The sequence below is a fragment of the Canis lupus genome, chromosome 19 (genome assembly GCF_011100685.1).
Source record: "Canis lupus familiaris isolate Mischka breed German Shepherd chromosome 19, alternate assembly UU_Cfam_GSD_1.0, whole genome shotgun sequence".
In the NCBI taxonomy this organism is placed as follows: domain Eukaryota; kingdom Metazoa; phylum Chordata; class Mammalia; order Carnivora; family Canidae; genus Canis; species Canis lupus.
The window spans coordinates 28,576,812-28,594,176 of NC_049240.1; the positions used below are offsets into that span (position 1 = coordinate 28,576,812).

General features: G+C 37.4%; 1 pseudogene; it reads left to right on the forward strand.

The window, feature by feature from the left end:
- The first annotated feature begins 14,360 nt into the window (after window positions 1-14,360).
- The window catches only part of LOC119877295, a 40,066-nt pseudogene continuing 37,061 nt past the window's right edge, over window positions 14,361-17,365 (forward strand).

Consider the following 17,365-nt stretch of genomic DNA (forward strand, 5'->3'; position numbering starts at 1 on the left):
CACTGAATATTGCACTTTGAAATGTGTGTCTGGTGCCTGGGAGCAATTTCCAGCCAGTCTTCTGGGAACTAGGACATACTTAAAAGGATTTAGGAGTAGAAATCTTTCACTTAAGAAAATCCATTTCAACAATTCGCACATTAAAGGAACAGGAAATGTTTCTTTACCAATTTCACTGCCATTGGATGGGGGAATCCTCCAGTAAAACACAGACAATTTTATTCTACTTATTATAGCAATAGATGTATAAGTGGGTGCTTTGTCCTCTCCCACCCTTTTGCAATTATGGAACAGCTCAATCCATCATAGCAATTGTTTATTACATGTACATTCTAAGAACAAGTGTGAGTGTTTGCCAAGAACTTTGAATGCTTCATGTCATTTAACCCTCACAACAAACAAAGGAGGTATTTGTTCTCACTATGTGTCATATTTAGGCCTGGGAATTTGGTGAGGTTATGGGAACCACCCAAATTGACATGATTAAAGAGACCCAAGCTAGGATTTTTATCTAATATATCTTACTCTAAAACCCAAATCCTTAATCCCCAAATTGAATTACCAAGGGATATAATCTTTTTATTTTTTATTTTATTTATATTTCTTATTTATTTCTAATTTATTTACTTACTTTCTTATTTTTGAAAGAGAGAGAGAGCACAAGTGGGGAGATGGGACAGAGTGAGAGAGAAGGAGAGAATTTTAAGCAGACTCCTGGCTTAGCTCAGAGCCTGAGACACTGTATGATCTCATGTCCCTGATATCATGACCTGAGCTGAAACCCGAAGTCAGATGCTTAACTGACTTTTTTTCTCTAAAAAAAAAAAAAAGAAAGAAAGAAAGGGAGAAAGGAAGGAAGGAGGGAAGGAAGGAAGGAAGGAAGGAAGGAAGGAAGGAAGGAAGGAAGATGAAGAAGAGAAAGAAGAAACGAAAGAAAGAAGAAAAAATAAATCCCAAGAAAGCACCACATCAATCCCATCCAACACGCCAGCAATCCACAACCATAATCCCCCTCTCACCTACAGCCCACATCCACCCCTCCATCCTCCACGCCCCTCACGCCCTCACATACCCCTCCCTCAGACTCACTCGCCCGCCCTCCTCCCACCCCCGCTCGAGAGCTCTCCAGCCCGCCCCAGCCCGAACGAATAAAGACCCGAAGAAAGAAAGAAAGAAAGAAAAAAAGATTGCAGAACTTGGATGGAATTTGGGTTAAACTATTAACTATATCAAGTTTGTATTGAACTTGTAACTTATTTTTTTTCTTTTCTTTAAGATTTTATTTATTTATTCATGAGAGACACACAGAGAGAGAGGCAGATACACAGGCAGAGAGAGAAGCAGACTCCCTGCAGGGAACCCATTGTAGGACTTGATCCTAGGACCCTGGGGTCACGACCTGAGCTGTAGGTTGATGCTCAACCACTGAGCCACCCAGGCGTCCTGTGACTTATTTTTCTCATATCAATTCCAAATCTGGTGATTACTAGTCTACTAGTCTATTCTTCTAAAGAAGAATTATTTCTTTTAATTTTAGTTTCTGGAAACTTCTTTAATAAATAAATATTCATTAAAGTAGTAGGATAATCATTCATTCTTTTAAATTGTAATGGATGCCTAGACGTTAGAGGCTATAGATGCACTAATTGTAATGCACTGATTATAATATCTTAGGTGACATTTGAAAGCCAGTGGGAGTAATATTTCATTTATATGTTACTTTTCAATATATTTATACCTCATATCAATTATGTGAAATAATGAACACAGATGTGAAATATGAAAGAAAATGTCTCTGCAGTCTTTGGGGTAAGCCTGCCACCAAGGTAATTCATGGCAAAATTTATGTGGTTTAAATTTACCAAGAATGGTCTAGCCTTCAATAACCAGCACACAGATGTTACCTCAATAATATAGCAAGATGAGATCAGTTTCACAATGTGGACTCAAAGGAGGGCAGACATAACTAGGCTTACAAGGGGCCACCATTTAAGGTCAAACTGCCACTTTTGTCACTGCACACTAGAAATGTAACTTTTGGAAATTTAAAAGTCTATCCCTGGGCTTATACTTTTTCTCTCCACATGGAGAATGAGAGTTGAGAAGTCACATTACAATTCAAAGTTGTATAAGCGAGGCTTTGGAACAAAAGCTAATGGATATATGTTTAAAATATTTGCCTGCCTCAGTCTGTGCGGGCCTGATGCCTCCACTCACCCTGGGGACCTCATCTTTCCTGGATGGTCTTTGGAGAGGTACTTGGCAACTTGGCTTCTTAAAATTGATTTACCCTTTGTTTGCCTTTTCTTTTGATTTTGAAATGGGTTTGCTTTTAGCTAAATAGCTACCTGTTCTCCCTCTGCCTGTGTCTCTGCTTCTCTCTCTGTGAGTCTCTCATGAAAAAATAAATAAAACTTTTTTTTTTAAAGGGGGGTATCCCTGGGTGGCTCAGCAGTTTAGCACCTGCGTTTCACCCAGGGCGTGATCCTGGAGTCCTGGGATCGTGTCCCACATCGGGCTCCCTGATGGAGCCTGCTTCTCCATCTGCCTGTGTCTCTGCCTCTCTCTCTCTCTGTGTGTCTCTCATGAATAAATAAATAAAACCTTTTTTAAAAAAATAAAAAAATAAATAGCTAGCTGTTATCCATTAAGTTGAAGTCGACCCCGAAAAAAATTAAATAAAGTCCACCTTGACTCTCCACAGGCACTTTCCCTTCACATTAACTCCCTTAACTTCTAAGGGCTTTGAAAGATGTCCTCCATGCACAGCTACTAACTTCCATTTCGTTGATGAAGAAACTGACTACAGGAGATGGAATGATTCATGCAAAGTGTTAAGTGTGGAGTATAATCCAGCTTTTTTTAAGTGATGCTTTTTTAAGCACTGTTCTCACACTGTCCCATAGCAACCCCTCGAGAGCATGTAATACCAATTTTCAGCTATTAAGGGCATAAAATGTAGAAATTGTTGAGCTCAATTTTTAACCTGCCTAGCAGCTTACAGCAATAATGAAGATCATTACTGATTAAAATTGATAGGAAGGTAGAAAGATCCAAAGTAAAAGCATTGTCAGTGACCTATATGCCGAAGGTCAATGAGGGCATTATAATGGAAATCTACCAGTGATTTTAATGGAAGTAGCTACTTTTGCTTCTCCATTTTTTCACAACCAATGCATGAAGTATGTTACAATGGGTTCATCATTGATAAAGTACAAAATATTTTTTGTGGTTTAGAAAATCTTCATTATTCTGTCCTCTGTGAACTCCATCTCACACCCACATCCATATCCACTTCCCCAAACTCATAATGCTCTTTAGAATCCCACACTTGTCTACACAGCCAGGTCCAGTCAGCATGCCTTTCTCCATCTTGTCCACCTGGAAAATGTTTTCTAAACCCTCAAGATTGAAAGTTTAACTGTCCTCTCTTTTGTGAACCCATTCGTAACACATCACACCCAGGAAGATTTGCCCATGTTCTACTGTGTGCCACATTGGAAACTTACAGACTTGTATTGTGTCCCCTCTACACCTTTTTTCCTTTGTTCCTCTCCCCACCCCAATACAAATAAAACTAGTAATGACACATATTAAGGACACAGAAAAATGTTTCCTAAAAAAAAAAAAAAAATAGGTCTACAAGAAATTGTTGATAAAACGACAGAAATCAGAAAGAATTCTATACACTGTCTCAACTTTTCTTCGTTGTGCTTCCTGCTTTGTTTTCTAGGGAGTTATGTGGAGTTTCTTTTGTTCATTTGTCTGTTGTCTTTATATTTCTGTACAGAAGATAAAGGTGTTGGCTTTATATAGGGCACATAGTCAAATCTTATGACTGTTGTAATAAAAACAATTGCACACTGCATTTCTTTCTGTCTGTCTCAAGAACACATGCTACAGAGTATCTTTTGTAACCATGCTGATGCAGATAACAGCCCCTAAGGGAAATAGAACACTGATCTTTAGTGATTCTGATTGTGCCATACTGTGCATTGGTATTTTAGATTAGGTCAGTTTTGTTCATGCAGTCTATCCTTATTATGAAAGTGTTGAAAATAACACATTTCAGAGTGTTAAGAAAAATAATTTTAGCTCGGAAATTTAGCTTGGGACATAGGTACACATATGAATTATCATTTACTGGAATTTACTTTGTTCAAATCACTATTTTTCATCAGAGGTCCAAAACTTAGTGGATTCACATGTTAATTTGTTAGCTTTTTCTTTTTTAAAAAGGTTTTATTTATTCCTGAGAGACAGAGAGGCAGAGACACAGGCAGAGGGAGAAGCAGGCTCCCTGTGGGGAGCCCAGTGTGGGACTCAATCCTAGGACCCCATGATCATGACCTGAGCTGAAGGTCACTCAACCACTGAGCCACTCAGGTGTCCCAACTTTTTCTGTTACAAATGCAGATGCCAGGTACAAGAGATAATTCTGAGGGACATGGCTTATCATCCTATAAGATATGTAACCGAGTGATTTTATATTATTTTCACACTTCATTAAATTGCCTATAAATGTTCAGCTCTTTAACTGTTCTTTGAAATTCCTTTCCTTTCTGCTATTTACATCATTAATTAATGAGTTGAATAACATCTTTGACCAGTTTTATTTTGCACTCGTAGAAGCTTTTTTTTTTAACATTTGAAATTATACTTTATAATTTCTTATTTTGGGGCACTTGGCTGACTCAGTTGAGCATCAAACTTTTGATTTTGGCTCAGGTCATGATTTCAGGGTTGTGAGGTCGAGCACCCCTTCAGGATCAGCGTGATGAGGGGGGCATCTGCTTGAGATTCTTTCCTTCCTCTCTGCCTTTCCCCCTGCTCTCTCTCTCTTTCTCTGTTTCTCTCTCTCTCAAATTAATTAATTAATAACTCATTTTACCTGGGGTCTATTAATCAGAAGGACAAAGGACAAAGGGTTCCAAACAGTGTTCATTCATGTATCTATTTTTAGCATGTTGCAATATAGTGCAGCTTTTATATGTCTGGCTAAATAAATGTATAATTATAAAATATAATTTCAACTAAAATAACTCTTACAAAATAGACATATAACTGCAAAAGATAACTGCCAGGAAACTGTAAGTTAAACATCATATTCATAATCCAAGCTAAGCCAACAATAAAAATTGGCTGAGCTGACACTTCTAATTCTAATGTGAACTTGCCACTTGAAACATAAAGGCTAAAAAGGGGGGACAATTTAATAAAAATTTATATTCTATAACTGAACAAAAGTATTTAAAATAATAAAGTTGACTTGAAAGATGGTTACAAATCCATAGCCACCATTATTAACAAGAACTTTGCCTAAGAGGATATTGTATAAATTATGCCTTGGTGAGGTGTATTTTTCATATTTGACAATCATTAAAAGCAATATCAAAATAAATTGAGTTTAGAACCAGCTCTTTGAAATGCTGCACTAAAAACGTGAAACTAATATTTTCAAAAATAATTGAGCATAAGCAGTGATGTATATGTACATATGCATATGTGTCACATGTATGTGAATAATCATATTTATTCAAATATATATGAAATCACTGTGTATACACATATACATTCCACCTGAAAGGACTTTTGAACTATAAGACGTTAATCATTTTAAAACATTTAATTTTGACTTTATCATTTTAAAATTTTTCTTGTGTATACTTTGTAAGTTTTATTGTGTATTAGTGTAAAAGGTCATGCATATTATTGACCAAGAAGACTATAAGGTGGTAAGGCCACCAAAAACATTTATTTGGGATTTTAGGGATTGCAATCTAGGAGACACAGAATCCATTGAAATCGAAAGTGTGCTCTGAATTGCAAGTATACGGTGTAATCTTACAAGGCAAAACCCACAAGGTTACATAAATTGTTTCAAAAGACTTATGATTGGTGCTGGCAAAATTAAACTAACTAATACAGGATTAGCTACTTAGCTAACAGATGTTACATTATCTCTATTTTAGTCCAAAGTAGAAGGAGATGTTCAAGGAGGTGGTTGCAATTGACAAATCGCAATTGACAAATCGCAATTGACAAAAGTCAAAAAGTTCATGGTGTTCTGAGAATTGAAACAGAAGCTGTGCAGAGGCCCTGCTTTCTCAACTGCCTCCTGGTGCTGTTTTGAAGGACTCTCCTACCAATGCTTACTGCATTGGGGAATGTTCTTTCACAATATAATATAAAATAAATATGCCTCTCGTGGAATATCCTAAAGTTGTATTTGTTGGTTTGTTTTACTAACAAGCATGCTATCCAAAAGTCTGGAGACCATTTATTTGGGGGATTAGTAACTATTCTCAAAATAGGGAAAGGTTGCTGAGACTGAAACCCCGTATGAACTGTATAAAAGACTCAGAAGACAACACCATGGTCCTCACAAGGAGGTTGTTGGGCAGAACAAGATAGCATTGGAGGCAGAGACCTTGCAACTGTTTCTAGACTCACTCATACTTGTCTTTTTTCCATCTAGCACACATCTCACCTCCTGGCACATATAGCTTACCAGAGCATATATAGCTTACCAGAGCATTTGTTTTCTTCCTAAAATTGTATTCACAAATGGTGTCCCCTGCAGGGAAAAAAAAAAAAAAAAAATTCTTAAGGATACTATCCACATTTTGTTTTGTTTTGCTTTGTTTTAATTTTGATTCTCCTCGTCTCGATTATATTTTTCTTGCCATATCCCCTAATTTTTTGACCCTAATAAGCAAACTGCAGTCCTTCAATGCAAAATGCCATTCCATGCTTCCAGGCTGACTCCATTTTCATATGCTGTCTCTTTGCTAAATATACTTCTCTTTCGTCATTCCTCTGTCACTTCGTACTTACCTTTCAAAACTTGGTTTCAACATTCCTCCACCGTATAGGTGTGTGTGCGTGTGCGCACTTCAGAAACATTTTGCAAAGTAAGTCTGAGATAAGTGGAGATGCATAAATTGAAGACAAATTTTGAGACTCATAGAGATGGTAATTTAAGTTGAGAATATATAGATTGAGAAGAGAAAAGGAGAAAGTGTTTTACTAGTATTTAGGAAGAAACACAGAAAAACATTAGGAGAAAATGACAGGAATTTCTCAGGCAGAAGAAAAAAATCCAAGAAATGTTCTTGGCTTAGAAGCTAAAGGAAGGGATTCTTTGTGGGGTTTTTTTGTTTGTTTGTTTGTTTGAAGATATTATTTACCTATTTAAGAGACAGAGAGGGCAGCCCTGGTGGCTCAGAGGTTTAACGCTGCCTTCAGTCCAGGTGTGATCCTGGAGACCCAGGATTGAGTCCCATGTGGGGCTCCCTGTGTGGGGCCTGTTTCTCCCTCTGCCTGTGTCTCCCTCTGCCTGTGTCTCCCTCTGCCTGTGTCTGTGCCTCTCTCTCTGTGTCTCTCATGAGTAAATAAATAAAATCTTAAAAAAAATAATAATGAGAGAGAGAGAGAGCACAAACAGGGGGAGACCCTGAGGGAGAGGGGGAAGCAGACTCCTGGCTGAGCAGGGAGCCTGACATGGGGATCAGTCCCAGGACCCAGAGATCTGACCTGAGCCAAAGGTAAGAGATTCAACCACCTGACCCACCCAGGCAGCCCAAGAAAAGGATTCTTTGAAGAAAGAGGGAATGAGCCAGCCCTGGCAAAAAGCAGAGAGGTTCTGAAAAGGCTAAAATGCACAAGCTTTGGCAAGTCTCAAGGACTTTGGAAATGCAGTGTACTGGTGTACTGGTGACCTTAGTAAAGGCAGCATCTATACCACAATACAGGTGAAGATGCAGACTGAATGTACAGACTAATTTTAACTTATTGGGAAAGAAAGAATTAAAGAGAACAAAGGATAAAGTCAAGAGCCGATATAAGAGAGTGTTTTGCTATTATTTTAAGGGTATGAGAAAACAGAATTTTCCAGATTAAAGGAAAATCCAGTACATTTTGAAAAAGGAAGGTGGACTGTAGGCATATAGAAATGAGGCATGTAGAAAGGATGGTAAATGTGTATTTTGTTCAATAGGAAAACTATTGAAGTGAAATGTAAAAAGAGCTCATTATTATAAATCTGAATAAACATTAGTTTCAAACTGACTGCTGGCTATCTATTGCAATTAACAGGAAGCTAAAAACTCCAGTTCGACTAGTCACTGCAGAACCAGTTGGGTGGCTCAGATGATTAAGCGTCTGCCTTCGGCTCAGGTCATGGTCTCCACATCCTGGGATCAAGCCACATCAGGCTCCTAGCTCAGTGGGGAGTCTGTTTCTTCTTCCTCTTCTTTCCCTTGCTCCTTCATGTTCTCCTTCTCTCTCTCTCTCTCTCTGTATCTCTCCGTCTCAAATGAATAAATAAAGTCTTAAAAAAGAGAGTGGGAAAGAGAGGAGACACTAAAGAATGTAAGGAGATTATAAACATACTTCTTCCGTGCAGAAAGCAGTATGGAAAGGGTAAGTGGAGAAATTGGAACATGTTCTGTCATGAAAAGATTGAGTTTCTCAAAAAGCTTTGTCTGACTTCCCCACCTGCCCATGCATATACCTATAAAGTTATTCCCTTCCTCCTTTCTGTCATCTCTTCTTGCGTGTAATTTTTTCTAGAGTACTCTAAATGTTAATTCTAGATTAATGCATCTTCACACACACAGCCCCCTTCCTCAATTAGCTATGAATTACCCGAGGTATTCAACTGTGTCATATTTGTCCCTACCTGTTAAGCACCATGCACACTTCCTGCCATATTTTAGGCTCTTAGTTTGGACTTTCTTTTTGGAATGATAGGTTGAAAAGTATATAATACGTATTGCAATGGCAAGAGATATGTTGTCAATGTCACTGAAATTCTGAAAAGTCAGGTATCTGCAGGGAGGCCTCTCATCAACTGAGAAATGAGTTAAATTTTATCTATCTACCCCTCCATTCATTTATAGATGAAGGAATCCAGACATCTAGGTCCGTGGGCTCCTGAGAGGTAGTTATAGGACAGCTCATCTGACTTATGAGAAAAAATTCTTTCCCCTTCAGTAATGGAACTTCTAAACTTAACTTCATTAGTACACACTCCAGTCAACTAAGCTAGTTTGACTGCCCTTAGATTATCAAGAGTCCATGTTCTTTGGCTTAAAAAACAAACAAACAAACTACAGCAAACAAACAAACAAAAAAACCCTCTTTCTTAATCAAAAGATAATGCAATGAGACGTGGTGAATGAATAAAATATTTGGTTGAAATTGGAGCTCTCTGGTATGTGAGAATGAATATCATTGTCTGGAAATCAAAATCATTAAAAAAACAGTTAAGGACATTGGTGTGAAAGTAAAAGGAATAATTTAAAAATAGCTTCCTAAATAAAACCATTATCCCTCAAAGCAGAGCTATTTAAAGGAAACTGTGAAACACTGCTTGGTTCAAAGATCTGTGTGCACACTGTGCATGACAAACCAAGAATACAAAATAATGTGCATAAAAGCCAATGTTTCCATAAATGGTCATAAAGGATTCATGTTTTTCTCTCTATAAAATTTACAAAAGCAGCCAGCAATGTAACACTAATTATACATAAATAGTCTTATTTTAATCATTATTATTGTGGGAGTATAATTGTAGATTGGAAACCCATTCCAGATACAGAAGACCTATAGTAACAGAAATAACTTGATAGAGTTTTTCTAATGCAGTCGATGGTAAATGTGTATTTTGTTCAATAGGAAAACTATTGAAGTGAAATGTAAAAAGAGTTCATATTATAAATCTGAATAAACATTAGTTTCAAACTGACTGCTAGCTATCTATTGCAATTAACAGGAAGCTAAAAACTCCAGTTCTACTAGTCACTGCAGAGCTAGTCACAGAAAACATAAACCAGACCACTCCGGATTGCCCATTCATAAGCTTTTTAAAAGATCTGGTTAAAACAAAATTTGTACAATTCTTCTCTCAAACATAGAATTATGCAATCAGGAGTTCTGGTCGAGTTATCTTTATTAGGTGTTCAGTTAATACAGTAATACACACAAATCTAAAATTCACTGCTTTGTGAATTCTTACAAATATATGCAGTACAGAGATCAATAAAAGGGGCATTTCTGGCAGCCCAGACATTTCCTCTTTACCTCTATCAGGTAATATTTCCAAAGCCTCCTCCAAAATACTTTCTAATTTCTAACATTATGGGTAAAAATTGTTCTTAAACTTTATATAAATGAAATAATATATATGTTCTCTCTTGTTTTTTGACTTGTTTTTACAATATCATGTCTGTGAGATCCATCTTTATTTTCTCACTCTACTGTTAAAGGGCATTTGGATTGTTTTTATCATTTAGTTATGAAAATTGTTTTAACATGCATTTTTGTACACATTTTTGAGGGTATATATATTCTTTTTTATAGATATGCACCCATACATTTTGAGAAGAAATACTGGATTATAAAATAACATGTTCAGCTTTACTAGGTGATGTATATAATGCCCATCAAGACTGATTTACAGGGCAGCCTGGGTGGCTCAGTGGTTTAGCGCCACCTTAAGCCCAGGGCCTGATCTTGGAGACCCAGGATTGAGTCCCACATCAGCCTCCTTGCATGGAGCCTGCTTCTGCCTCTCTCTGTTTCTTATGGATGGATGAATAAAATCTTAAAAAAAAAAAAAAAGACTCTGAACTACACAATCCTTTGTTCTATAATGCTGATACTTTATTTTTTTTAATATTTTATTTATTTATTCATGAGAGACTGAGACACGGGCAAGAGGGAGAAGCAGGCTCCATGCAAGGAGCCCGGGTCTCCAGGATCATGCCCTGGAGTGAAGGCAAGAGCTAAACCGCTGAGCCACCTGGGCTGCCCCTAATGCTGATAGTTTATGATCACAATTTCACATGTAATTTATTTTGTAGTATTTGATGTATTTAAATTATATATATTTATAAAACATAAAATATGCACATATAAAAAATCTAGTATTCAACATGTATCTACCTTTAAAACTTTAAGTGGAAGAGGATTTTCTTAATCTGCAATCACCTAGAAACACCAGAGAGCTAGTGTTCATATTTTGGCAGGGTGTTTCATCAGTGACCTACACAAAAAATGGAGCTGAAATAATTTCACTTGAAGTCACTGTTTTCGACCTTTTCAAAGAATGATTTGGCTTTTAATCAGAAATTTGTGTTTCATTTTGAACACGGAACACATCATCCAAATGCAGCTATTTCCATACAAATGAACTACTTTCCATATCATAAGATTAATAATGAACAGACTTGCATTTCTACAAATGTATGGAGGAGTTCATGCAGAAGACAACTCTGATCTACTTGAACATGCAATGTATCTGGTGTGCTTGAAAGTTTTGATCTCTCATTACTCTTGAGGGATAAAAGAATAAATACGTGTTGGTGGTTATGAACCTCCATTGAGTCAATCACTCTTGATTTTTAGCAAGGGATAGGTTGAAGTAAGTTCTATGTCCAGTCTCTACCTTATTGTAAATGGAAGAAATAGACAGCTATTTGGGACAAATCTAACATAAGTGGAAAGAGTGAATAAAAAGAAAGATGATGCTATCACTAAGTTTGCATATATATATGAAATTGTGGATTGGAAATGGTTCTCCCATTGAGTAGCTATGCACATTTATACAAATAAGAATTTGTCTAAGCCTCAATTTTCTTATCCGAAATGATGTGCATAATATCTTCTTACAGAAATGTAAGTTTCAATGCCATGAACTAAGTATTTCATAAATGGAATATACTTCTTGCTATAACCATGTTATTATGATGGTGATGATTTATTTTATGCTTCTCTAAGCTCTTTCACATTCATTATTTTATTTTAACAACAAGAATACTTTGAGAATGACTAGAACATGCATTATTATCCCCTTGTTCAGAGAGGAGGCTCTGTCCTCCTTGTACTACGATTGCATGAAAGAAACAGGACAAGTGTTGATCACTCCTTCCTCCTAGTTTGGTTCTTTTTCTCACCCCATCTTTCTGTCTTCCTACATATTGATTCATAAGTGAGTTGTGTTTCATCTCATTGAGTGTGCTTTTGTGTGTCCCTCAAGGATTCTCAAGTCTCCATGTCAATAAGCATAAATTCTATGTAAAAGAAGCTCGCTTCGTCTGGATCTTTCTTCTACTCCATTGATGCTCAACCACTGGCTAACTTTTTCTTTCTGCTTCTTTATTTGAATTATCTCTCTTTCTCACTGTTAGAAAGTATATTTTGGGTTGGATGAGCTGCCGCAGTATATTCACATTCCTTGCCCTACCATTTATCTGCCACTAAAAGGATGGAAGGAAGGAAGGAAGGAAGGACGGGAAGAAAGAAAAGAAAGAAAGAAAGAAAGAAAGAAAGAAAGAAAGAAAGAAAGAAAGAAAGAAAGAAAGAAAGAAGAAAGAAAGAAAGAAAGAAAGAAAGAAAGAAAGAAAGAAAGAAAGAAAGAAAGAAAGAAAGAAAGAAAAAGGGGAAAAGAAAAAAATAGCTAATTTTCCCATTAGCTTTATTTACGAAAGCATGTGTCACAGACCCAATACTCAAAGTAGTTTTTCCTCAGTTTGGAGGTCAGTGATTTCCAGGGTACTTAATTCATAAACCTTCAAGTGTACTACCATATTTTCACCCCACCTACTTAGCTTGTTGGCATGATGTCCAAGTTTGTGTTCTTATGGTTGCATGATTGCTATTACTGTCCCAGTAATCATATCCTCATAAAACCAAGTGCAGGAGCAAGATCAGGAAGAGAAAGTGTCTCCCTCAACTGGCTTTTAAGAGGGACAGGCTACAGTTTTTGTCTTATTGGCCAGAATTTTACCCCAAATCAATTCCAAATCCTTTCACTGCCATGGGGGGTGAGGGGTAGAATTACTATAGTTGTAGTATAGATTAATCAAAGTCTACTTCCTGGGGTCATGCATGGATACAGCCTTACCTGAAGCATATGCATTCTCTCCCCAATACTTGTAAACAATTAAGGTTCTATTTCAAAGGAAGAAGAACTGTTACCCAGGTACCCAACAGTGTCTGCCATGGTCCTGTCATGTCTGGAGTGGTATATGTCACAAAAAAATGATCAATTGACCCCAAGTTCTTCATTCTTCATTGACCTAATTAACTTTCTTGTTTTTTCTTCATCATGAATTGCTGAGGGCATGGTCATGGAGTACTTCACCTTGGCACTCTTGCTGGGAAGAGAGTCTTAGTGTTTCTGTGTATATATAGTAGAGGTATCTTGGACAAATTTTTTACTCTCTATGATCTTTTGTGTCAGCCCCAGAGCTGCTATGAACTCTTGTTATTTGTAGCAATATTTCTCTTCTATTTTCTCTTTCCCTCCCCCATCCATGTTCTGTTGCTCAGTGATGCACATTTTCCATTTTGACTGATTCCTTCTGGGGCACAAAAGCTTCAATTAGCAGCTTTTCATAAACTGTTGCTTCAAGTACTTATTTTTTCTTGGTCTTATTATTAAATTATAAGTCTATTACTATTGGTGTTTTTGAAATCCATCTGCCAGATAATCTATTATAATACTTTGCAAGTTTGTGCTGTGTCCCAGCAGAGATGCTAAAGAGAAATGAGTTTTGATTGTCACAAATTCAGTTTCAGCTTGAGGAAAAACTGACTAGAAAAGTTATTAGCCTCTGAATTAGCTACTAAAAAAGCTTTGAAGTCATCTTCCCCTGAGATCTTACATAAAGGGCTAAGTACGCCTGTGACGATTTGGAAATTTTTAACGGTCTGGAGGGGAGAGTAGAGATAACTCTGAACTTATATGCTACATTATATCCAGATTTTTGCAGACCTCTAGATTTGCCATGTAGCATGCAGATCAACCAGTTTGTAAGTGTGGCCCAAAATCAGGAAACTTAGGGCGCTGGGAAGGGTGATATCAGGATACCCTACCCAACTGCTAGACAATAGCTTACACATGTAAGGCTGTATAAAATGGCCTCTACTGCCCTCTGGCCCCCTGGAAAAGAATGTAATCCAGGAGGCCTGCCTCACTGAGAGAATATGAGTGTTCTGTGCCCTGAAAATGCCATCCGTGGTGATGTGAGTAATGAGAGAGTTTTATCTTCTGCATCGTGGAAATAGTGTTTGCAATGAAGTGTGTCAGAGACTAGTGAGACTTGGATTCAAATTATGGTGTTTGAGGAAATCCCTTTACCTCTCTTAGACTTTTTTTCTCATATACAAAAGGCAATAACACCATAGAGAGTACTGCCAACATTAAATTCTGTCAATGTATGGAACAATCCGTATGCTGTCAATTCTCTATTAAAGTTACTTATTTTAGTTTTTCCATTTCATGTCCCAGTAATGCTGGTAATAGACTAGAAAGTCATAGAGCAGGAGCTGTAGAAAATAGAGCTCGAGGCATGTCCTTCATGCCAAGGCTTCATGAGTCCAGCAATCTCAGGATAGCAGCAGGAGGGAAAATGGGACATGAAGTCGGGGAAGTAAAAAGAACAAATACAAATGCAAAGTGGTTCACAAGCAATTTGGGTACAGCCTTGAGACAACACACACCTTTGCTTGTTTCCATGGCAAGTCCTTCAGACAGGCCCTGTGAATCCACTGAGAGATATAACTGTTTAAAGAGAGGACAGGATCAGGATGCATCTTCAGGCTCCCTCACACCTCCTATCTTTCCTCTGACAACACTCCTTCCCAAGAGACGGATGCCCCACACTGTGAGGGTGGGTCACCCAGACTCTTCAGATACCTTCCAGAAAGTCCACTCCCAAGGCTGTAGTTTTATCGGAGCCACCTGCTTTATCTGATTTCAGGAGTAGAGAGAAGCCAGAACTTCCCTATTTCTGCAATTGCTGAGGTTCTTGCCTCAAATGTAACTTTGGGGAATCTTATTGGGGAAACTGGAGAGGTGTTCTTGTGGGGGCTTGTGAAAAGTCTTCAGACAGCTTCCATTTTGAGATAGGAACAAGGTTGTCAGCTGAGGATGAGAAGGGGGGTGTTTGTGCTAGTTGATTGAAGAAGGGGGAGGCATCAACTCATGGTCTAGAAGAAAGGGCGATGAGCTGACTCTGATGATGTAGTGGGATAACAGCATAATGAAAGTGAGGAATAACAGCAGCCGCCAAGGCTTCTCACTGGGAATCTGGAGTAGTGCATAGACTAGGTTCCTACATAACTTTTTTTTTTCCTGTCACATGCATCAATTTTCCAAATCATGTCAGTAAATATTGATGGATCACTAATACATATCAGTAGATATTAAGAGATGTATAATATAAGGAAGGTTTAATATGACAAAAATACAAATAGCTAATTTCTACTCAAATACCCAAATATCTTAGCTTTGCAGATGAAAATAAAGAGATGGATAATTCAAAGCATAGCATTGGTGGAAATTTACCTGTCCATGTAACAAGTGTGGGAAAAATCTCAGCAGGAGGCAACACTGTGATTTGAATGGTCAAGTAAATGTTGGATCCAACCCAGTCCAGGGACAATAGATAACAGTTCATAAGGAGTGTTGAAGGAAGCAGGGCCACAGAGCCAAAGGTGACATGACATAGGCAAAGGTGAGGCTGTGATGAAGGACACTATGTATTTCTGTTTTCTTATAAACAAATACAGCTGATGAGATGAACTCTTATAATTAATCTATGAGAAATAATTTGGAAAAACAGAACAGTGTTAGATATGAGAATGTTTTGAATGACAGATGCAGGCATTGGGTCCATTTTCTTGCTGAATGTGAAGCCCTGGATAATTCATGAGTTAATATTAAATAACTAAGATTTCTTAAGTTTATATTTTATGCTATTACCATTCTTTATGTTTCACATGTTTTAATTCATTGAATGATGTTAATAACCTCTGCTCTCACACAAGGTGCTATAACTTAAAAGGTCTCAAGATTTTCTGATAAACTTAATCTGTGGGGATAAGTGAGGGATATAGAAAGCACATCTCTCCCAAGACACGTGGGTAAAGCAATAAAAGCAGGGATAGCTTAAACAGACATCCTTCCTGAGTAGACACATTTCAAAATAGAGCCAGAGGCTTAGTTCCCTTTAGATGGTCCCTGACCTACTGACACTATGTGCAATGGTAAAGCAGCCCTCTAATTCCTATGCATCTCATTTTGTCTTCCCCAGCCTTGATTTGATATTGCACTTGATTCTCTCATCCCAGATGTTCTCTTGGTAGTTCTCATCCCTGCTATATTATACATAGACAAAAATATTTGATCTCTAAATACTGAAGTGTTGGTTGGTGTAATGAGTTTCTACCCAGAGAGGGATTCATATGATCTTTATGGATATTCTTTTTCCTATTTCAATACACAAAGAAAGATCATTTGTTAATTGAGATAAGTTTTATATCCTTTTTAAGAAAATATAAAATGTTTGACATTTCTAAGTCCTGAATTGTTTCCCCATTCACCCAGAAATTTCTGTTTAATTACATGAAATCAAATATAACAAAAGCATCAAGTTTTCCAAGCTTTTATCTGATTCTTTTTTTTTTTTTTTACCATTTCATTTATTGGTGTTTAATTTGCCAACATACAGAATAACACCCAGTGCTCATCCCATCAAGTGCCCCCCTCAATGCCCATCACCCATTCATCCCCACCCCCCGCCCTCCTCCCTTTCCACCACCCCTAGTTCGTTTCCCAGAGTTAGGAGTCTTTATGTTCTGTCTCCCTTTCTGATATTTCCCACACATTTCTTCTCCCTTCCCTTATATTCCCTTTCACTGTTATTTATATTCCCCAAATGAATGAGAACATATAATGTTTGTCCTTCTCCGATTGACTTATTTTACTCAGCATAATACCCTCCGGTTCCATCCATGTTGAAGCAAATGGTGGGTATTTGTCATTTCTAATGGCTGAGTAATATTCCATTGTATATGTAGACCACATCTTCTTTATCCATTCATCTTTCGATGGACACCGAGGCTCCTTCCACAGTTTGGCTATTGTGGACATTGCTGCTGATTCTGATATATATCCAATTGTTGAGGTTGGATGTATGGAATACCAAATATCCAGAAGAATATTATCTAAGAGGAAGTGCACTTGGTAAGAAGTCTAAATCCTATGCTCTTGATCACATCTACCATTGGAACAAGGAGAGTCTACCTCCAGCTTTGAACATCCCTTCCCATAGTTACAAATAAAGCTACCTGTGAGTCCTTGCCCACTACAAATATTTGTTGTCAGACTAAAAGCAAAGAGACAACACTTACCCATTAAACCTGTTGAAGGAATCAAGTCAATCATGAGGGATATGCTGAAGTTTCTTCCTCTAGACTAAACCTCTTTTTTAAGCTATTTAATATTCATCAATAATCAGCATGAATTCACATGTATAAGCTCTTGAACTAAAACAAACATATACATCTCCAT